The sequence below is a fragment of the Vipera ursinii genome, assembly GCF_947247035.1.
Source record: "Vipera ursinii genome assembly, chromosome: 1".
NCBI classification, from domain to species: domain Eukaryota; kingdom Metazoa; phylum Chordata; class Lepidosauria; order Squamata; family Viperidae; genus Vipera; species Vipera ursinii.
In genome coordinates, this window is record NC_139512.1 from 40,517,263 (window position 1) to 40,540,281 (window position 23,019).

At 35.7% G+C, this 23,019-nt stretch overlaps 1 long non-coding RNA gene across 1 annotated transcript in view; it reads right to left on the minus strand.

Annotated features, from left to right (window-relative positions):
* LOC310650755 overlaps positions 1–23,019 on the minus strand; it is an 852,012-nt gene that overhangs the window by 567,709 nt on the left and 261,284 nt on the right. The window lies entirely within an intron of this gene.

Consider the following 23,019-nt stretch of genomic DNA (forward strand, 5'->3'; position numbering starts at 1 on the left):
TAACCCAACCATTATGGTTTGTTTTAAATGAATTCAAAATATTTCAACTCTTACTATCTTACTATCAGACCTTCCTCAGTATATCATTTAACTGATTTACACAACATGCTCCTGAGGCAGAGAACTGAGCTAAATTTTCAGCTTATAACAATGTAGATTTGTTCAGCCAAGATCACGTTTTGGAATCTTTCTCATTTCCAAATTATTATTTGAATAAGAAACATATTTTGATATCATTAGATATTAGAACATAAAATCTGTGAGGAGACTTGAGAAAAATGATTTTGTATCCATTAGTGCAGTTCTTTGAGTGGTTCCCTGAATTCACACACATGGGTAATGCACTTGCATAGAGACCTATTCAAAACCTTTTAGAACTTAAAAGATTTGACAGGATGCCCTCCCCTCCCATATATACAATGTGGTTAGCTGAACCCTTTCAGTTTTTAAAATTAACACAGCAGATCTGAAGGAAAATAAGATCACCTGAAACCAAGCAAAGTAGAGGAGTGGACTGTGTGAATTCATAGTTGACCACTCAAAGGATGCAGTTAGAAGTAAATATCCAGCTCTTCGTCATCATGATCTCTTCATACACAAGTTTCAGTAGCAAATTATTTATCTGGAGGGGGATCTGGAGAAGGGGAATGAAAGAGATGACAGCCTTTCTAAAGGTTGTGTCTTTCTAGGAGTGGAGATCCAGTTTATAGTACTGGATTAAATTGGGAAATTAATTTTGGTTGAGGGAATATTGGAGCGACTACAGTACAAATTGGAATGGAGTGTTTACTCAGTAAATAAAAATGTAATGATGAGTGTTATCCATTTAAAGAAATCTGGAAAGAATGTATCCTTTAAATGGGTCTTGAAAGCCATTTCCCCCCTCCCCAAATTGACTCTAAAAAATGATACTGCACAGTTCCGTATGAAAAATGAAAAGATGGTGGCCACACAACAGATGAAACAATGTTCTGAATTCTGGACCAAGTATCTTAGATGCAGAATTTAGAAGGGGAGGTACCAGTGATAAGGAATGCACTGAGATAGAAGAAAGATAATATTTTTGGTAAGATGGAGAGAATTAGAACTGAATTGCAAAACAAATATAAAGGAAGAATTGATAAGGAAGGGGAAGACAGAGAAGACAGACAAAAGTCATGGCTGTATGAAGATAATGAGAACCTCAAAAACAGAGAGGTTATAAATTTAAAAAACAAAGGATGGTGTATCAATTAGTATTTACATGTGAGAAACAAAGATAGTTTGCAAGACAAAAACATAAGTGAATGGTGATAAAGTAAACTAGATATGCGTAGATTTCCTTCTAGTTTGTTTATTATTTATCATTTATTTCTTGTCTTTAATTTCTTTAGCTTATTAAGGTTAAGGTAAAGGTAAAGGTTCCCCCGCACAAGCATGCTAGTCGTTTCCGACTCTAGGGGCCGGTGCTCATCTCCGTTTCAAAGCTGAAGAACCAATGTTTGTCCGAGGACGTCTCCATGGTCATGTGGCTGGCATGACTAGACACCAAAGGCGCACGGAGCGCTGTTACCTTCCCACCGTAGTGGTCCCTATTTTTCTACTTGCATTTTTAACGTGCTTTCGAACTGCTAGGTTGGCAGGAGCTGAGACAAGTAACAGGTGCTCACTCTGTTACGCGGCACTCGGGATTCGACCCGTCAAACTGCCAACCTTTTGTTCGACAAGCTCAGCATCCTAACCCACTGAGCCACTGTGCATAATGTTATTTCCATCAGCAATAGCATGACGAGTCTATGTATGAGCAGAACCAAAGAAGGAACTGAGTTATAAAGAAGTGGGATTATTTCTGTGATTGGTATTTCTCTGGTACATTGTGGGATATACAGTAATGCTGTTGTTTTTGTTTAACTGTTTTGATCTTACTATTTATTTAGGTATGTAAGCTGCTTCCAGTTCATTTCAACGGAAATAGCATATAAACCAAGCAGGAAAGGAAGGGAAGATAGAAAGATGATACCAGGCTGATGTTACACTGTGGACAGTGAAAATGCCAATTTGGTATATGGCTAAACAGAACTCTATATGATAACTATGTGGAATTAATAGAACCCAAATATTGCTTACTGAGTCAGCTGTATGACAAACTATAATTACTTGCTTGATAAAATGTTGCTTCTGCTTAAAAATGCTGACAAATGAGATATGGTAGGAATGAATATATCTTCTAAAAATGAACATATATCAAAGAACATAACACGAATCCAAATTTCTGCCCTCCATATCCTGAATGCTGAATGCAGATTATTGTTTCTGAAAATCCAATCACTACTTATTTCATACTTAGTATACTTAAATATACTGCCACACAAATATAGACTAATAGTGGCTTACGAAATTGTCAACAAAACTTCCAACACTGATTTATTTACTTTATTTATTTGTATGGTATCCAAACCCCAAAAGCTCTAAGTAGCTAAACCTAACCTCATCATAAAATAAGGCATTGATTACAAAAAAAACCCAAAATCAAACCTGATCAAAGTAAAAAATAAAAAATAAACCAGAAAAATATAGCAATCGTATACTTGCAGTCTCCTTTCTAATCAAAGCACTTAGCAGCTTTCCTAAAGCTTAGAAGAAACATAGACAACCTAATCTGTGCAGGAAGGGAATTTCAAACTGTGGGGGTGACTATTGAGAAAGTTAGCTTGTATGACCCCATCAAATCATGAACGGAAAGAGCTTGGAGGAGGTTGACCTTACTCAGATCAGTCTGACTGATGAACAGAGAAGAAAGCAGTCCCACAAATACAGATGTCCTCAACTTAACTGTTGCTTAACAACTGCTTGAAGTTACAAGGACCCAAACCAAGGTACTTATGACTCGGTTTTGATATTCTGACGCCCCTTATGGTCATGTGATGACTATTTGCATGCTTGACAACCAGCCCCTATTTACAGCTGTACAGCTTGTTTCTTCCTCCAGTTTGAAAACCACATGTACTTTTAGAATTCTAATGGTGTTTATGACATGGGGAGTTTTAACTGAGGAAGGAAGGAAGGAAGGAAGGAAGGAAGGAAGGAAGGAAGGAAGGAAGGAAGGAAGGAAGGAAGGAAAGATTACACTGGAAACACAGAATGATAAAAGTGGCAACTGGTTGAAAGAGATCAGTCTACATACCAATACCATAAAGAGGGGATTTAACAGTGTCTGGAAATTATAATTATTTTTTAAAGTTTTATTGATTTTCTAATTTTACTTTTAAATATTTAAAAAGCAACGTGGCGGCTGAGTTAATCAATAATTCAATAACATACAACATATAACATACAACATATAACTACTACATTAAATATTTCCTCTCTTTTCCCCTTAGTATTTACTGTCTCATATTTAAACTAATACAATTCTTATTATATCAATTAAATAAAAATAACTTTCTTAAATTTATCAATAAATTTTAATTTATACATATCCTGGTTATTTAAACATTCAATCTTTACTGTATAAGTAATCAATGTCCTAATTCATTTTTCCCAATTTTTAGTTTCCCGTTAATATTTAAATTTAACATTTAATATTTATAATTTCCAAGTTTTAAACAACCACAGTTCCCTTTTTTACAATTCATCACAAAATCTAATATTCAATATACATGTCTTATCTATTTGAATATATTCTATTTCTCACCATCTTACATCAACTAATTAATAATACAGTATAACATTCTTTTCTATTAATTTCCAAATATCTTAAATTTAATAACCAAAATTTCTTATTTCAACATTAAATACTTCCTCTCTTTTTCTCTTGATATCTACTATCTCATATTTAAGCTAGTAGTTTTTATTATAACAGCTAAGTAAAAACATATTAGATTTATCAATAGATTTTTAGCTTATATTATATCTTAATTACTTTTACATTCAACCTTTATAAGCAAAACAATAATTCAAATTTAACTTTTAATATTTACACTTACAAATTTTAAATAACCAAAGTTTTCTTTATCTCAGCTCATAACAAAATCTAGTATTCAAAGTACACATCTTGTCTATTTGAGTATGTTCTATTTTAATTCTCACTGATAAATCAAAATCCTAATTTTCTTCAGCCTTATTATCAAGTTTCCGACGTATGGGCTTTTCAAGTGACTGAGGCATTGTTTACCTTAAAAGTCCTTTATTAGCCTAATACAATGCTTGCTCGAAGGAAGCTGGAATCTGAAATCTCCGCCCCTTGCACAATATATTAAAACACAATTCTCCACCTTTCTAATTTTGTCATTAATCATATTCTCCAATTAATTTTAAGAATCAGTTTCCCTTCCATTAGAAAACCCGCCAAGGTCTTATCTTCTTTAGTGAGAGATGGCCTTGAAGGTACAATCCTACTAGTCCCCCTTCTCAACCTTAAACTCAATCTCTTAAAGCAATACACAAGTTTAACATATGAAATGGCTACTTCTTCATCTCTTGTCAAGCAATAACACTCAATGTTAGCGGTGTTGACATCTATTCTAGCTTTCTTTCTTTGCCAACTTGCCTTCCATGCCTGTGCTTTTAAGTCATGAAATAGATCTCCCTGTGTTATTATATATATTGTTTGAAGTAGAAAAGCCCATACGGTTGCCATTTTTTTGGAAGAACTAACAAATCATCTCTCTATTTTCCCATCTCGACGTAGTTGTCCAGAAAAGTTTATCTTCCCTTCAACCCTATGATTTTTTAAGGATGTCGACTGTCCTTATATCTTATTTAATCAATACACAAATGTATAAACAAGTTTAGCGGGACCTTCTGCAGTTGTGCAACAATTCAAGGCTAATCCCCCACTTGAGTCCTCCTCCCTGCCTGGCTGGATATTTCCCAACATCCCCAAAAGTGTTTTTGAGTGCATAGAGGTGCAAACAGCACACATATTAACATCTCTTTAAACCAAATATTGTAAAAAATTAAAAGATATTCCTGAACTGGACACCTCTGTATTTTTATTCCATATGATTTTTTAAGAGTTTCCAAATATTGCAGTGGGGTGACTGTGCTACTTACAAAAAAGAAGCTGATTTTGATTAACTTCATGAATAATGTTAATTAACATTACAAAAGCAAAAGTAAAGAAATCAACACCACCCACTCCCACTACTACTATTTTGACAATATCAGATTCACAACTGAACAGCGAAACACCGAGCCAATACACTAAGCACAACCAATGTTCTAAGCACATACAAAACAGACACAGGTAGATATGTCAGGTTTTTAAATGTATGCAGAAATCAAACATCTACAAACAAAGCAAACAAACAAACCATTCACTAATCAAGCTTCCAAGTGCATCAACAGGTACAAGGTCCACAGGTCAATCAACATCCAACCAAAATCAGCATAGCAAAGTATTATTGAAAATATAATTATATTGCCTTGCTAAGCTAGGTGTAAGGGTTCACTCTTTACACGTGTATTCAACTGATACAACAATTTCAGGAGTTTGAAAATAAAAGACTTGGTTCAATTTTAAGGATGACCTGAAGCTCAAATAAAATTATATCCACTTGAAAGAGGTAATTTAGATAGACCACTGAATCTATTCTACTACTCAATACAGGAATGCAATTTAATCCATCAAAAGAACTAATTGTCTAATATCTTTTTATTTTCCAAATAAGGGGGTCAACTTATTTTCCAAAGCACCAGAAAGCAAGACAAGAAACATTGGATGGAATCAATGGAGAGAAGCAACCTGGAATTAAGGAGAAACTTCCTAACAATGAGGACAATTAACAAGTGTAACAGTTTGCTATCAGAAGATGTGGGTGCTTCATCACTGGAGGTTTTTAAGAAGAGACTGGACAGCCACTGATCTGAAATGGTATAGGGCAGTGATAGCGAACCTATTAGAGACCGAGTGCCCAAACTGCAACTCAAAACCCACTTATGGTTTATGTATCGTCGGGTGCTAGATGGGCGTGACCCATTGGGTGGGTGTGGCCCATTGGGTGGGCATGACTGCTGTGGTAATGGCAAACTGGATGGGACTAAAAAGTTCAATCAATCATTTTCAAGTTTGCGAGATTTTTTTCCCTGCGAGAAGTTGAAATTGATTGATTGATTGAACTTTTTTTTCTTGCACACGGCGGCAGAGGCCTAAAGCAAAAAGGTTTTATAAAACCCAGCTGAAGGCCTAGGACTGGGGCGATGGCACACGTGCCCACAGAGAGGGCTCTGCGTGCCACCTGTGGCACCCATGCCATAGGTTTGCCACCACGGGTATAGGGTGTCCTGGTATAGGGGTAAAACTAAAAGACCTCCAATGTCCCCTCCAGCTGTATTCTGATTTTGATTCTTCAATACATCCAGTGAAAAAAAGTCCAACATCTCTTTGGTTCCATTGTTAAGTTTTCTTATTATTCTCTTTTTAACTTTTACTTGGAAACTTCTTAATTCTTATGAAGCTTTTTTAAATTTTCTTACATGTTTTTCCCTCTAACACTAAATCTGAGTACAGTATTTCTTTCTGCAGTTTAAATTCAGACAAACCATGTATCCAGTTTGCTTAAGTCCCATTCAACTACAGAGCTTAATGGGTGATTCTGAATCAAACATTCATGTAGTTCAAACTACATGAGTATAAACAGCAGGAGTATAAATCCTGCCATTCCCCACCATACAGAGCTGAAGAAGCTTCTTAGATCAGAAATTAAACATCTTCAAAGAAAAGCAAGAAAGTCCATTTGTCTCAGGAAAAAAGCACCTTTGGGACAACCATGCCTGGATGACTGTGAATCTCCATAGACATTTTACTGTAAAATGCCTTTCCCCCAACAGGCCAACTTGTCTATCTAAACTTTAGCAGTTTGTAACAAAGCAGTTTCAAACACAGCTTAAAAATGCATATGCCAAAAGTGATTTTAAAATATTCAAAAGGACTTTAAAAAAATCATGATCCTTCTGGCAATTCTGCATACCTGAAGAAGGAAATCATTTTGAAAGTCAGAAAACTTTTACATTAAAAGATCTTACATAGCTTGTCAGTCCGTTTCACTGGAACAAAAACAAACACACTCTATGACTAGTGTAACCTTGAAAACTGCTTTATTCATAGCAGCCATAAATACGAGTACAATATTCCATCTTGAAATAGTGTGCTGATGATTTCTGTTGGGTGAATCTACACATATTTTAACACACAATTCAAGTAGAATAAAAATACTGTAGTTCACAGAACTTCTTAATTATGCACTCAAGCTCTTAATCGATATATTTACTAAAATTATTTGCAACTATCAAAAACAATCTGTATTCATCCATTGCTGGATATTAGTGCAAAGCTCCCTGATTCAAAAGCTTATAAACATCAGTAGCATTTCCCTGTCTTTTTTCCTAAAGCCAATTATATTGTCTTCATGCCAGCATGACAATTTAAGTAATACTTTCAATGTGTATACATCCTAGAAATGAGCACTTCAGTTTTCCTTCTTCTTTCCTGGTTCTAGTGTATTTGTTCTGAAGCAATAATTAATCTTCAGTGTGAACACCAACAATTAAAGTGAACAAAATAGCTTTCCTTATACTACCTACACTGGATTTTCCCCTAATGATCAAATACAATTAGTTAAAAATGTAAGGCTGTCTTGGGATTTATTAGACCAGGGGTCCCCAAACCACGGTCCATGGACCGGCACCAGGCCGCGGCATGCCAGCAACTGGGCCGCGCAACCAAGCAAAGCCCCATCTGCGAGATGCAGGCAGCATAAGTAACTATGCCCCCTCCGGTCCACGGAAAAATCTCTCTCCACAGAACTGGTCCCTGGTGCCCAAAAGGTTGGGAGTCACTGTACTAAACCTTTGGAATATAATTGAAAGAATCATACATACTGACATTGACAGGATGCTACAGAATTGTTTGCTTTTATAAATTTTGCTTATTAGGGTTCCAGGTAATTAAAAATAATTTTAATAAACTTTTCCATTTTCAAGATATTTAGTTTAGGAGTTAAAATGACTTTTTAAGAGAAAATGTCCATACGTTATCTCCGTCTACATATTTTTTCCATATGACAATTATTCTCATTTGTGGAACATTTCTCTGTTTTATTTTCTTTGCTTGTTGCACGCAATGTAATTGATCTACAAATCCTAATAGCGCATCATATTTACAACCATTTACACAGTTGGGCTTCCCTCTCTATGATCTCCTTATCTCATTTCCTCAGAATCTCTCATTACTGAATGTGATTTGCAGAAAAAGAAATAGCAAACTGAAGATAACTCTGCAAAAAGCAGAGCCAATGACCATGGTGAAAAATGAAGTGCCAGCAACTAGACCAGTTCTTCGAACCTCTCCAGATAAAGTAGAGGACCATAGATCACCCATTACTGTAGTGCTCCAAACAGTTGTTCCCCATGAAGAGACTGATTAAAGGGACATACAAACAATAAATTAAGAGAGCGGGATATAATTTTTTATATTGTATTTACAAAAGAGAATTGTTGAAACTCATTTATAAGGGAAGAAGAAGAAATGAAAACAGATCAAGTTCTATAACATTAGAATGGTCTAAAGATTAAGATTGTTAGAAGTAAAAGGAAGGAATATTAAGTTGGTTTATTTGATCAAGGTTACAATAGATGTTATTATTCTTGGCAGCCCTTAATGGAGTTTTGCTGACACCAGGACTACAAATGACAATGCTTTATTTGTTCATAGATAAGAGATGAGATATGGGTAAAAATATAATTTGCAATTTAAGAAGACGTGAAAAGTTACTATACAATGTTTTTATATTTGTGATGAGGGTTGGGAGCCTCTCTCTCTCTCTCTCTCTCTCTCTCTCTCTCTCTCTCTCTCTCTCTCTCACACACACACACACACACACACACATTCTTTACTATATTCTTATTTTTCTTCCTTTTCTTTTTTCTAATTTGTCTTTTCTACTTTTTCCCTTTGCACCTTTTACTCCTTTTTTCTATTCTTTTAGTTTGTATTAGTTTACTATTGAAATTATAATCTTTAATAATTACTTTAAAAAAAGGATATCCCATTACTATATAAGCAAATGATATTGTAGCACCAAAAAACTGAGTGGCAATTAGTAAATTAAAATTAGGTAAGAAGCAAAAAAAATCACAAGAACATAAGAAATGACACACTGTCTCAAATTAAAAGTAATGCACAATGGTGCAGGAACAGATTTCTTCCTCCTCTCTAGTTTCCTTATGCCTTGCACTACAAAAACAACTTTGGGAAATTCCTAATTTTCTGGAGCGATTCTGGAAATATGAGAGGTTGCAGCAAAGGGAGTTTGTTTCACCAAGGACATTTAACTGAAAGGCACAATTACACTGAACCCCAATGATACATTTTTAAAAGCACATTCTTAGCCATTTACCACAGAAATTTTGCATCATACCATCTTATCCAACATTTCCTCCTGATGTATGTTTACAAAGCAGACATATAGCTGGTGTCAAGGATAAGCATCACAGATAATCCATCTCCTATTTATATTTAAAAATATGAAATATTAAGGGAATTCAAATTAGAGATCAGGATTATAGACTGAGGGCGTTTGCAGACGATCTGGTTGTCACGGTGACCCAGCCAAAAAATTCTGTTGTGGACCTGATGGAGATAATAATGCAATATGGGAAGGTTTCTGGATTTAAGGTTAATGTACAAAAAACTAAAATATTGGCCAAAAATATGACAGTATCGCAAAAGGCCCTTCTAGAAGGGTTAACTGGATTTGAGATTGTTAAAAGGGTTAAATATTTGGGGGTGTACTTGTCACCCTCAAATGCAAAGTTATATAAAAATAATTATGAAAAATTATGGGGGAAAATTCAAAAAGAATTGGAAAGTTGGAAAAAATTACAATTGTCTTTATTGGGAAGAATTGCAGCAGTGAAAATGAAAGTTTTGCCTAAATTTCTATTCTTATTTCAAATGATACCTATTCTTAAAAAAGATTCAAATTTGGAGGAATGGCAAAAGGGTATCAATAAATTTGTATGGGCAGGGAAAAGGCCACGAGTTAAATTTAAGATTATGCAGGACACGCGTGAAAGAGGTTGTCTTAAAATGCCCAACTTTAAATTATATTATGAAGCTGCTGCGTTGTCAGCGGTAAGTGACTGGATTAATTTAACACAAGGGAGATTATTAAATCTTGAAGGCCACGACTTGTTATTTGGCTGGCATGCATATTTATTGTATGATAAGAAGGTAGATAATGTGTTTAAGGTACACATTTTAAGACAGACATTGCTGAGAGTTTGGAAAAAGTACAGACATAAGCTAAACTACAAGATAAAGTTTTGTCCGCAATTGTTTTTATTGGGCATAATTACGGATACTACTGTTGTGGACACTAAGTTGATGTTAAACTTAATTACGGCAGCAAGACTTTTAGTAGGTCAATATTGGAAGAAGGAGGAACTGCCGACTATAGAAGAATGGACTCTAAAAGTTTCTGACCTGGCAGAAATGGCAAAGATTTCGGCTTATTTGAAAGACCATTCACAACAACGTTATTGTTGTGATTCAGGGTCAGCCTGTGGGTTCGGCAGTTGGGTCGGACGACTCAGAGGAGGAGGGGGGTGTTGAAGACCTTGCTGAGGGGGTTGAAGATCTTGCTGATGATAGCCCTCAGGCAGGCCCCTCCCACTTGGTCACCATGGAGACCCAGCTGTGTGAGCCTGACAGTGTGGATGAAGATGACCCACAGCTGGCCCTGTTCAAGGACGCCCGACGCAGGAAGCAGTCAAGTAGGAGTAAACAGAGGAAGGCAATGGGGCTTCTCGGAAGGAGGCAGAGAGAAGCCACGCCCTGAACTCTTTATAAAGGGAATGTGTGGGGAGGGCTGGTTTGCTGAAAGCAACCGCTCAGATAGTGTTTCAAAGCTCCTGTATCTTGGTTCGTGTCTTGTTTGTTTTTGTAGTAATAAATTTGGCAGACGTATTCCAGCCTCTTGCCGTTTGTAAAGGGGTTGCCTTTTCTGCAGGGCCGGTAGCAGGCTGGTACAGAACAGTTATATTATGGAGTGGAAAAAGTGGATTGATTACATCCAGAACAAATATGGGACTAAAAAGCTTCATTTAGCATTTGTATAAGTTTTGAGGTGATATTAGTATTGCTTGTAGTCATTTTATATGAGCTAGAGTGCGATAGACTTAATAGTTTATTGTTAACATATGGTTGTTTAATGATTGTTTTTACCTTTATACCTTGTATTTAGCTCTGGGAAGTCGGGGAGGGGGAGGGGGAAAGGGAGGGGGGAGGGTTAGGGAGGGTTGGGTGGGGGGAGGGACTGTTAAAGATAAAATGTATTGAAAAACTTTTCAATAAAAAAAATGAAATATGAACATCCCCAATTTTCATGTTATATTGAATGCACTGCTTATGATAAAGTATTTTTCACTAACCTTACTCAGTGTTTGTAAACTGAAAGGTTTCACCTTGTTTTCTCTACCTGCTGAAATGTTATAAACTGTTGCCATAACACCTCCCTCCCCCTCTCAGCTCTTTCCCTTCAATGTAAATAGGAAATGTCTATAAGAAACATGATCAATTAGAGTTAAATGGCAAAAGTTAAAAATGGTCATACTTAGATTGTGCTGCCACCACGTGGCTGTTTTGGGAAATTATACATTATGCTAATGGGCCAGTTAATCCCCCCCTCTTTGTGATGTATTTTGCCTCTTTCTGAGCTAACTTCCTCCTCCTTGTTGGCTCTGTGCCTGATACCCTCCATAACCGGCAGACTGTGATAACCAGCAGACATGTGCTCCAGATTTACGTGCAGGTGCTGTGAGTTATTATAATCTTCTGACTATTCTGGATCAAAGCCGTTGTACTGTAATTAATCCCTTGTTAAGACTTCTATGGTCTATATAAGCAGATGCCATTACCATTAACAGCTCTCTCTCCAGATAGCTGAACTCGTGGAAACACCCTTTATCATCTAAAAATACCTTTATTGCATGTAGAGTAGAATACAACAGGTGGGGTGCATTAAGATGTCTGAACAGTATTTCCAAGGTCAGAAGATGATAATAACTCACAGCGCGTGCACGTAAATGTGGGGCACATGTCTGCTGGTTATCACATGTCTGCCGGTTATGGAGTCTATCAGGCACAGAGCCAACAAGGAGGAAGTTAGCTCAGAAAGAGGGGAAATACATCACAAAGAGGGAGGGATTAACTGGCCCATTAGCATAATGTATAATTTCCCAAAACAGCCACGTGGTGGCAGCACATAGATTCTTCTGATTACTAAATGTACAATTTATGGCATGATACTGAAAACGAAGTATCAATAGATATTTACTTTAGATTCCCTTCATTTTGTGTGACACATCAAACAATTTTTTTCCTAGAATAAATTAACAATAAATTAGTTTCTTTCTCCCATGTCTTTAATAAAAATTTATAATACCCAAAGAAGATTATAAACAAAGTCTATGTTATTCTTTAAGGCAATTAAGGTCTCTGTTTCCCTATCAGATGGTCACCTTCTGAAAATAGAAATGAACTGAATCAAATTTAGTATAGGACGTGGTGGGATTCAGCCGATTCGCAGAACTTTTTGGCAGAAACGGTAGCTAATTTTTTGTTGCCCAGGCCCACAATGGACTTCTGGAAGCGGCATCCACACAGAGAATATTCATATATTTGAATCCCACCACTGGGTATAGGGGAGATAGGGGCAAAAGATTTGAGTTTGAAAATTGGCTAGATCTGGTTGATATTTCTAAAGAACATTCCCACTAATGAATCCCCATGGGACAGACACTTGCACAAATACACAAATGAAACATGAGACAACCAAAGCTACAGGCACAGACATGTACAGGAACACATCTAATTATTCAGTTATTTATAGAGCTTACAGTATATGGCTGTCCAACTCAAACACATGCCTCTGGACAGTGTAAAACAAATCAGTAAATAAAGGCATCAAAATAAAACAAATAATACTAATTAAAAATAGACATAAACAATCAGCTATTAGGAACTCAACATTATCGCATTCTTCAGGACAGGATTCTCATATCTGTACAGGGATGTACGCACAATCTCTTATTAGTTTCTGGGAGAAAGCTTGATTTTGACAATGGGCAAATCAGGCTGGGAGACTGCAAACCAAAAAAATAATCCTGACAAATTTCTCTAGTGCATCCCTATGAAAAGAGGCACTTCAGCATGGTGATTGTTCCAGCTTAAGGCCTCTTCCATCTTAAAGCCTTCTTCTTGATGATCATGTGATCCAGAGCAGCAGATTCAACCTACATCATACTTCTCAGTGCATACATAACTTACAGCCACTGCAGATAAAATGGCTCACTGATTATTTTGATTAGATTGTGTGGGAAGAATCCAGAGAAAGAAATATTTTGGGAAATATTAAAAAGGCAGAATATATTTTCCCAAAGGATTTTAAAGGCAGAAACCAACCCCCTCCCAAGTCTCTCTGCCCCGGACAGAAACCAGGTCTGCAGAAATGCAGATGTGATAATCTTGTTAGAAAGATTGAGTCAGGAAGCTGGGATTAGAAAGAAAGATCCCTAGAATCAACAATCCCTCACACCAAAAATCCAACAGTCATCAGCCACAGCCCCAGGGAAGCAGGAGGGCACACTCAGACTCAGGTCAAAGTACATGACACAGGAAATACTAAATCTCAAACAGGAAACAACCTCAAGAGCCCCAGAAGGTATAAAAGCCCACCACTCTGCCCCATGTAGTCACTTTTTCCAGAGCCATCTTTCTGTCTGGCTCTCCTCTTCAATAAACTACAACCTTCTTTCTAAAGCAGTCTCCATGTTGTCTATTCCCAGCTTGGACTGGACCCTGATGAAGATTTTTCCTTCAACAATTATTTAATACTTGGTGCTTTGCTAGTCCAATCAAACAATATTGACAAAAACATCAGGCCTTACTCATACTTCCTTACAATTTTTTAAAAAGAACTCTTGAAATTACAGTGATTTTTAAAATATTTCCTTCCTGCATATTCACTTCCTTGTAACATTACTAGAGGTAGTCTTTGACTTGAGACAATAATTGACCCTGGGATTATACTTGTAAGTCATGCCGATCATTAAGCAGTCATCACATAACCATGCCCAATTTTGTGGCTTTTTTGTGGTATTATTAAGCAAACACCACTGTCATTAAGTGAACCCATTATCTGCAATGAACAGTTTTGGGTGGAAAACAAGCAAATTCTGGTCTCCAGCAAAAAAACATTGTAAATTGCCATCACATGACTGTAGGATACTTGCAGTCTGGTTGGGTTTTTTTTGTTTTGTTTTTTGTTTTTTGTTTTTTAACCCAGCCCACCCCACCCTCCACCTTCCCTCACTTCCCAGAGTTGAATACAGCGTTACAAATAAAATAAACATAATCTAACATTAACCAACTATGTAAGTAACCAAGTTCTTAATGCGCTTTAACTCCCTTTAAACTAAAAATACAGACCAAGTTAGAATATACATACCAATAAGATAAACAAATAACATCCTTATTATTAAACTAATCAAAAATTTCACTATAATAAACTACCGTACTAATAAAAATAACAATATAAAATCTATTTGTAAGCCAAATGAAACTTTTTAGTCCCATATTTATTCTGAATATAATCTATCCATCTTCTCCAAACCGAAATGTATCTTTCTTGTGAATGATCCTTCAAGTAAGCAGAGATCTTAGCCATTTCTGCTAAATTTGACACTTTAAGCATCCATTCTTCAATAGTAGGCAAACTATCCTTCTTCCAATATTGCCCTATCAATAACCTTGCAGCTGTTATCAAGTTCAACATCAAATTAGTTTCTTTAGTATCACAATCTATAATAATACCCAATAAGAACAATTGTGGAGAAAATTTTATCTTTCTCTTAAAAATCTTTTGAACATTCCACCAAATTTTGATCCAAAAAGCTTTTAACATTTCTACAAGTCCACCATATATGATAATAGGTAGCGTCCAAACTACCACATCTCCAACACTTGGGCTGTAAATTAGGATACATGCAAGACAATTTTTTAGGATCCAAATGCCATCTATAAAACATTTTATAGAAATTTTCTCTTAAATTTTGAGCCTGGGCAGTCCGGTTGTTAAATGTCCAAAATGCAGTCATGTGACCGTGGTTGAGGTAGCCATCAGAACTTCAAATCCAGATCGTAAGTACCTTTTTTGGGGATGGATCATAACTTAGAATGGTTGCTAAGTAACTTGTTGTAAATCAAGGACTACCTGTAATCTTAGTCTGGATAGATCAGAGTTAAACTAATATCCAAATGTTCACCACAAGCAGTTTATAAATCCTATCCTAATTCTAATCCTGTCCCCAAACCTGTGCCTTATATTCCCTTTCAATCATTTAATCTGATCTGCAGTATCCCTTAGTCTCTTCACCATCGCAAGTTTGACATGCCTGTGTTAGACCATTGCATACATTACATAATATTTATAAAAAAAAGTATTTGAATAGGCAACAGACATAAGGCACACAAACAGCTTATAACACACAATTCAAAAAAGAGAATAACTACAAACTGATGGCTCCCTAAATTAGATACTGCAGCTTAAAAGAAAGTTTTCAATTATTAAAAGCAAAACTTCTGACTTCTTTTGCTGGCTTGCTTAGAAAGGTAGACTTTGATAACATAACACAACAAGGTAGTAAAAGGAAACTACATTTTGATTTATAATATTTTTTTATTAGGGCCATGTAGAAGAAGCAGCATGCAAACCCTACCAATCTGTACATGCACTCCTGGTTTTAGTGCTGTGCTCTAGCACTTCCAAGTCTTTAGGCACTAACAACTACTACACTGCAGCAGCAGAAGCTTTTGTAGACTCAAGTCCTCTCTGCAAGGAAATCTGATCTAAATTGAAATAATTATTCTGAAAGCTACATCAACTTTATTTAGGCTTCAGATCTTCCTATACTCCTTACAGTACTTTAAAACAATAGCAATATTTAATCCAAGTCACTCTTATAAAGAAATCTAGAACATTACCTAGTCACAAACTCAAAGTCCTATTATTTCATAATGGAACTTATGTCCAATCCTTCATTTAAAGTATCATTTAACAAGAGCAAAGGTATTTTTACAGGGGTTCCAGAATTTATGGAATACTCTCCAAGAAACTCATTTGATTTATTCCTAATCTCTTCTCAGAAGCAGATTTACAATACTGTGTTTATATTTCAGCAGATAGCAATATTTGGACAATCTTGGCTGATCACAAAAGTTAAGTAAGGTTTGCTATAATTTGGATGGAAATTCCAGGAGCGCTAGCTTGATTGAAAAGTAAAAACAAACAAAACCAAAAGAGCAAGCAAATAAAAAACCCAATGAAACAATGGCATAACACGAAGAAGAAAAAGTAAACTGAACTCATAGCATCTTTGCCTTTTTAAAAACTATATATCTATTTCACTGTTGCTCTGAAAACTGGGAATGATCTCTTTTAATTGAATTCTTTGTACTTTTAAGACTTGAAAATTTATCTAACAGGTTACATTTTGTGCAATTTCTCTACTCCATTAAGGATCATTCTCACTAGTTAAAAGTGATATTTTTCTAAAAAAATAGGATATTTTAATCTAATAACGATATGTTATTTAGTAATCTGAGTATGAATAAAAATTATTTCCAATATAAGTGGATCTACTATCTTGTGATAGTAATCATAGTAATCCATTTAAGGCCTTCCATTATTGAAAATATATCAACAGGAAATAGTAATCATTCATTTAATTGGGAGTATACAGAGGATTCAGAAAGATCAGAATAATGAAAATGAAATTATTATTTATTTGTTTGCGGTCACAAAGTACAAATACAACAAAGGAAAAACATGGAAAAAGTAAAATCATTGACAATTGGACACCAAAAGCCTTGGCTGGGGGGAATCACAATGTTCTCCTCTAATAGTTACAGCTCTTAAAAAAAATTTGGAGACATGAGAAGTAATATATGAGGAGGGTGAATGCTCCAACACTGGAGGTTTTTAAGAAGAGACTGGACAGCCATTTGCCTGAAATGGTATAAGGTTTCCTGCCTGAGCAGGGGGTTGGACTAGATGACCTCCAAGGTCCCTTCCAACTTTATTATTATTATTATTATTATTATTATTATTATTATTATTATTATTATTGCCATCCCCTAAACAATATAAGACCAAATTACTAGCATTGGGACCAGAAGGGTCTATTTTAAGGAGAGACAATAATTTAGTTCTGCCTGCATTATACATAGGGCAGTATAAAAAGACATGCTCCACAGTTTCAACCTCAGCCCTATCACAGGGGCATAATCGCTTGCTAATCGGGAGCATCTTAAATCACCCGTCGAGTAGTGCTCAGGGCAAGACATTGAAACGGGCTAGAGAGAAGACTCTCCTGTACTTAGAGAGTTAGAGTATAGAAGTATTTATTTATTTATTTAATTGATTGATTTTATATACCGCCCTATTCCCGAAGGACTCAGGGCAGTTTACAGGGCGAGTTAAAACAATACAAATAAGTACACTTTAAAATAGAATTAAATAAGACTAGCCCACAATTAAACAAATTAAAATTAAAATATTAAAATTAAAATTATTAAAATTAAAATTAAAATATTAAAATTAAAATTATTAAAATTAAAATTAAAATTAAATTAAAATTAAAAACCCCTCAGTCCAGGCCAGCAAGATCAAACAACCAAGTTTTAAGTATGAAGCCATCCTCAGTCCATAAGAAAAGGAAATTAAAGATCACAGACTGAGCATTCTCATGCAATCAGGTGGTAGAATTACCAGATAGTTTTAAATGTTTATTTAATTATTAAATGTGTATACATTACATGTTAAATGTATATACCACCTAACTATGGGCAGTTTAAAAATTGTAAACAAGATTACTTTCAACATAAAAAACACTCCATAAAGCAAACTTTAAAAACACATCTAAACATTTCTTTACTGAATATTAACAAAGTTTAGAGACCAAATTTTCAGTTGAGGCTGCCTAAGGTATTGCATATTTTTGCTATGGAACAAATATATACAGAATCAAGTTCTTTACATTGGATCACTTTGCATTCCATTCAGGAATACACTTATACTGGAAACGTAGCAGTAAGCCTTGAATTTACATACCTTACACTTATACAGGTGAAACTCGAAAAATTAGAATATCGTGCAAAAGTTCATTTATTTCAGTAATGCAACTTAAAAGGGGAAAGTAATATATGAGATAAACTCATTACATGCAAAGTAAGATAGTTCAAGCCCTGATTTGTCATAATTGTGATGATTATGGCTTACAGCTCATGAAAACCCCAAATCCACAATCTCAGAAAATTAGAATATTGTGAAAAGGTGCAATATTCTAGGCTCAAAGTGTCCCACTCTAATCAGTTAATTAAGCCATAACACCTGCAAAGGGTTCCTGAGCCTTTAAATGGTCTCTCAGTCTGGTTCAGTAGGAATCACAATCATGGGGAAGACTGCTGACCTGACAGTTGTGCAGAAAACCATCATTGACACCCTCCATAAGGAGGGAAACCCTCAAAAGGTAATTGCAAAAGAAGTTGGATGTTCCCAAAGTGCTGTATCAAAGCACATTAATAGAAAGTTATGTGGAAGGGAAAAGTGTGGAGGAAAAAGGTGCAGAAGCAGCAGGGATGACCGCAGCCTGGAGAGGATTGTCAGGAAAAGGCCATTCAAAAGTGTTGGGGGCTTTCACAAGGAGTGGACTGAGGCTGGAGTCAGTGCATCAAGAGCCACCACACACAGACGGATCCTGGACATGGGCTTCAAATGTCGTATTCCTCTTGTCAAGCCACTCCTGAACAACAAACGTCAGAAGCGTCTTACCTGGGCTAAAGAAAAACAGACCTGGTCTGTTGCTCAGTGGTCCAAAGTCCTCTTTTCTGATGAGAGCAACTTTTGCAACTTATTTGGAAACCAAGGACCCAGAGTCTGGAGGAAGAATGGAGAGGCACACACTGCAAGATGCTTGAAGTCCAGTGTGAAGTTTCCACAGTCTGTATTGATTTGGGAAACCATGTCATCTGCTGGTGTTGGTCCACTGTGCTTCATTAAGTCCAGGGTCAACGCAGCCGTCTACTAGGAGATTTTGGAGCACTTCATGCTTCCTTCCACAGACGAGCTTTATGGGGATGCTGACTTCATTTTCCAGCAGGACCTGGCACCTGCCCACACTGCCAAAAGCACCAAAACCTGGTTCAATGACTGTGGGATTACTGTGCTTGATTGGCCAGCAAACTTGCCTGACCTGAACCCCATAGAGAATCTATGGGGCATTGCCAAGAGAAAGATGAGACATGAGACCGAACAATGCAGAAGAGCTGAAGGCCGCTATTGAAGCATCCTGGTCTTCCATAACACCTCAGCAGTGCCACAGGCTGATAGCTTCCATACCACGCCTCATTGAGCCAGTAATTGCTGCAAAAGGGGCCGGCTGGTGGCCCCCAGGGGGAGGGCCTTCTCTGTGGGTGCCCCGGCTTTATGGAACCAACTGCCGGTTGAGCTCCGGACGGCACCGGATCTTCGCTCCTTCCGGCGCGGGCTAAAGACCCATTTATTTGAACAAGCTGGCCTGGCCTGATGGGGGAACGTTAGGGTTTTAATGGGTTTTTATATTGTGATTGTTTTAATTGGGCAATTATTTAATCCGTTTTTAACATTTGTATTTCTATTTATATGCCCTGTTCACCGCCCTGAGTCCTCCGGGAGAAGGGCGGTATATAAATTTAATAAATAATAATAATAATACCAAGTACTGAGTACATATGCATGCTTATACTTTTCAGAGGTCCGATATTGTTCTATGTACACTCATTTTATTGATTGCATGTAATATTCTAATTTTCTGAGATTGTCGATTTGGGGTTTTCATGAGCTGTACGCCATAATCATCACAATTATGACAAATCACGGCTTGAACTGTCTTGCTTTGCATGTAATGAGTCTATCTCATATATTAGTTTCCCCTTTTAAGTTGCATTACTGAAATAAATGAACTTTTGCACGATATTCTAATTTTTCGAGTTTCACCTGTATACATAATCAAGTAGGCTTCATTCCTGTAATATCTATAATAAAGCAAGATTTGTGCACACTATTACAAGATCACAGATTAATTTATTCAAAAACTCTACAGCAGGAACAAGGCACATTATAAAATGTACACTACAGTACATTTTTAGACCAAACCAACCCATAATTTAAAAACAACTAAAGGAGATGGTATTATAGTAAAGAATAGGCTCCATTCAAACCAGTATCATCTTGGTTATTGGTAATATATGGCCACAAATGTGATAACAGAATATTGAAAATATTGATGTTACTTGCTCTTCAATTTGTGATTCTTCAATTTGTGATTCTGGAGCGTAACATGGAAAGGACAACATGTAAGGAAATTTAGGCTGATGTCATCCTATTATGCCCATATGCTTTAAAAATAAACACACAGCTATATTTCATTTGCCTTCATTCAAATTACTTTGAAGTTAATGTTTTTTAATATTTTTATATTTATGATTTTAATCGTAAGCTATCCAAAGTCGCTCTTCAGAGTGAGATGGGTAGAATATAAATAAAATAAATAATTTCTACTTTGCACCAGAAGTTATAAGATTTAGTCTGCAAGAAGTACTCTCTAACCCCAGGAATGTATAAGAAACACTTAAAGAGAATGTGAGACCAGGATCACTTCCAAGAAACAGGCAATGCACAGACAACTTATTTTCTAAGCTCTAAAAAAGAAAAGCTTGTACCTACATATTGATAACACAAGGATTTTTAGGTGACATCTTGCAGAGCACTATATTTTATTATCTGTCTCAAGATGATAATATATTGAACATCAATTTTATGTATTTTAGCAAGGGCTGAATGAACTTGCTTTTCATTCATACTCAAGACTGCAATTTGTTCAAAGAATAACTACTATAATTATATTTTTTTAAAAAAATCAGTGAAAAAAATCAAAGCCTAACCCTGAAAACACAAATCCATAAAGTTCAATCTTAGTGATCCTTATCTACATCAGTAATTATTACCTCATATCATGAAATTCTTGAATTTTTAAAAAACATCTAAGGTTTACATGCAGTCAGTGAAAATATATTATCCATCCTTGCCAGCTACCAAATTTATTCTTCTGAGAAATAAAGTAGCACAAACCTGCTTTGCATCTTTACAGCAACCACATACTAAGAAAAAGGTAGGTGTTATGAAATGAGTCACCAATGACTATGAGTATGGCCTCTGTTACTCTGACTAGCAAGTTGACATTGTTCCAACCTATGCCTACTTAATGAAGATATTGGAAATGGATTTTGTAGGGTCAGGAGGAACTTTACAATTCACCTGCCCAGGAAATGTGTCCCAAAGAGATACCTCAAACTTTGACAAGAAAAAAAATCCTGAAAATTCTTGCAATGAAGAAAATGTGATAAGTTTCATGATTTATATTTTTAAAATAGAATATTGTTTTGCTGCTAGAATAGGTTGTTAGAATGTCTGTCTAGGTTTACAGTAGATAATAATGAAGTTCCTCAACCCATTCTACCCACTTCAATAAATTCCTTGTAAATATTCAACATTTGAACTAATAGTACATATTAACAATGAAAAAGCATGTGATGAATCCAAACAAGTATTCTACAATGGCATTTTGCGTACAATAAGATATTTAAAAGAACCAATGAAAGATGAAGGTATTTAATAGATAGGACAGCTATAAAATATTTAAAAGGTTGAAAAAAGTGTTAGCTTACGATATATTAGCTAAGTAAAAGAATGAGAAGGAGGTAAACATGGCTCTCAAAAGCACTAAATAAAACCGATTAAATTTAAAGGAATCTTACAGCTGGCACTTCTTTCAGTTAACATTGTATAAAGAGGCCAGCCTATATCAAAATCCTTCAGCACTGTACCTTCTCCAAAAAGTCAAAAATCTGACTTTCAGTCAAATAGTACTCTGGGCGAATAAATGATGCTTCAATGTGCATTTTAAAGGGTAAAATGCAAGTATGCATTTTATAAGGAAATACAGATAAAAAAATAAACTATGATTAAAAGCCAGTACAGATTTAAATATTTCTCATCCTAGAAACGTATCCTTTCAAAGTTTCCAATATTATATAGCCTTTGAAGGAGTCAAGCTCATTTACTGCATAATCATAGTAAAAAACTGTTTTATAAATGTGAAGTGAATCAGTGATCAGTCTTATTAATATCATCATTCAGTTTTGTAACTCTCAAAGAAGAGGGCAAGGTTAAAGTATAAAGCCAAAAAATAGCCTAGCAACCATTCTTGTATAAGAATATATTGCCATGTAGGTTTAATGGAGTCTTACTGTCACACATTCTTTTAATCTTCCTTTTATAGTGTTATTACAACTCAGAACTCAAGAAATAAAATCACCAAGAGTGTGGAGAGGGAAACATTTAAATAAAAGGTACTAAAATTATAATATCTAAACTATACCTGAGTAGATATACAGCCCTTTCAATATCACTGAGTTCTTCATCAACTGTCAGTCTTTCTATTTCTTCTGGTGTCTGTCAGATGATACAGAAATTAACATTATTGACATCTCAGCTCCATACTTCAATTTGTTAATAACTACCTCGACTTTCAAATCTGAACATTCAATGCCACAAGTATATTTATTCTACAATCCCACACACACTTACCTGCAAGTAAGTCCCGATGAATTCAAAGGGGCTTACTTCTGAGTAGGCATGCATAGGATTGTACTATTCATCACCAGGAACACTTTTACTTATTCCAGAGTTAAGTATGAATTCTGCCTGAAACACAAGAAATTAATGTAATTAAAAGAAATACTAATGGAAAATAAAGTGTGCTAGCTTCAAATTAGTCAGATATTTGACTTCTAGGAGTCAGATTACTATTTTGTCAGGTGTTATCCATTTTAATTGGCAAGTGCTCTCCAAGGCCTTAAGGGCCTTTGCTCTGCTAATT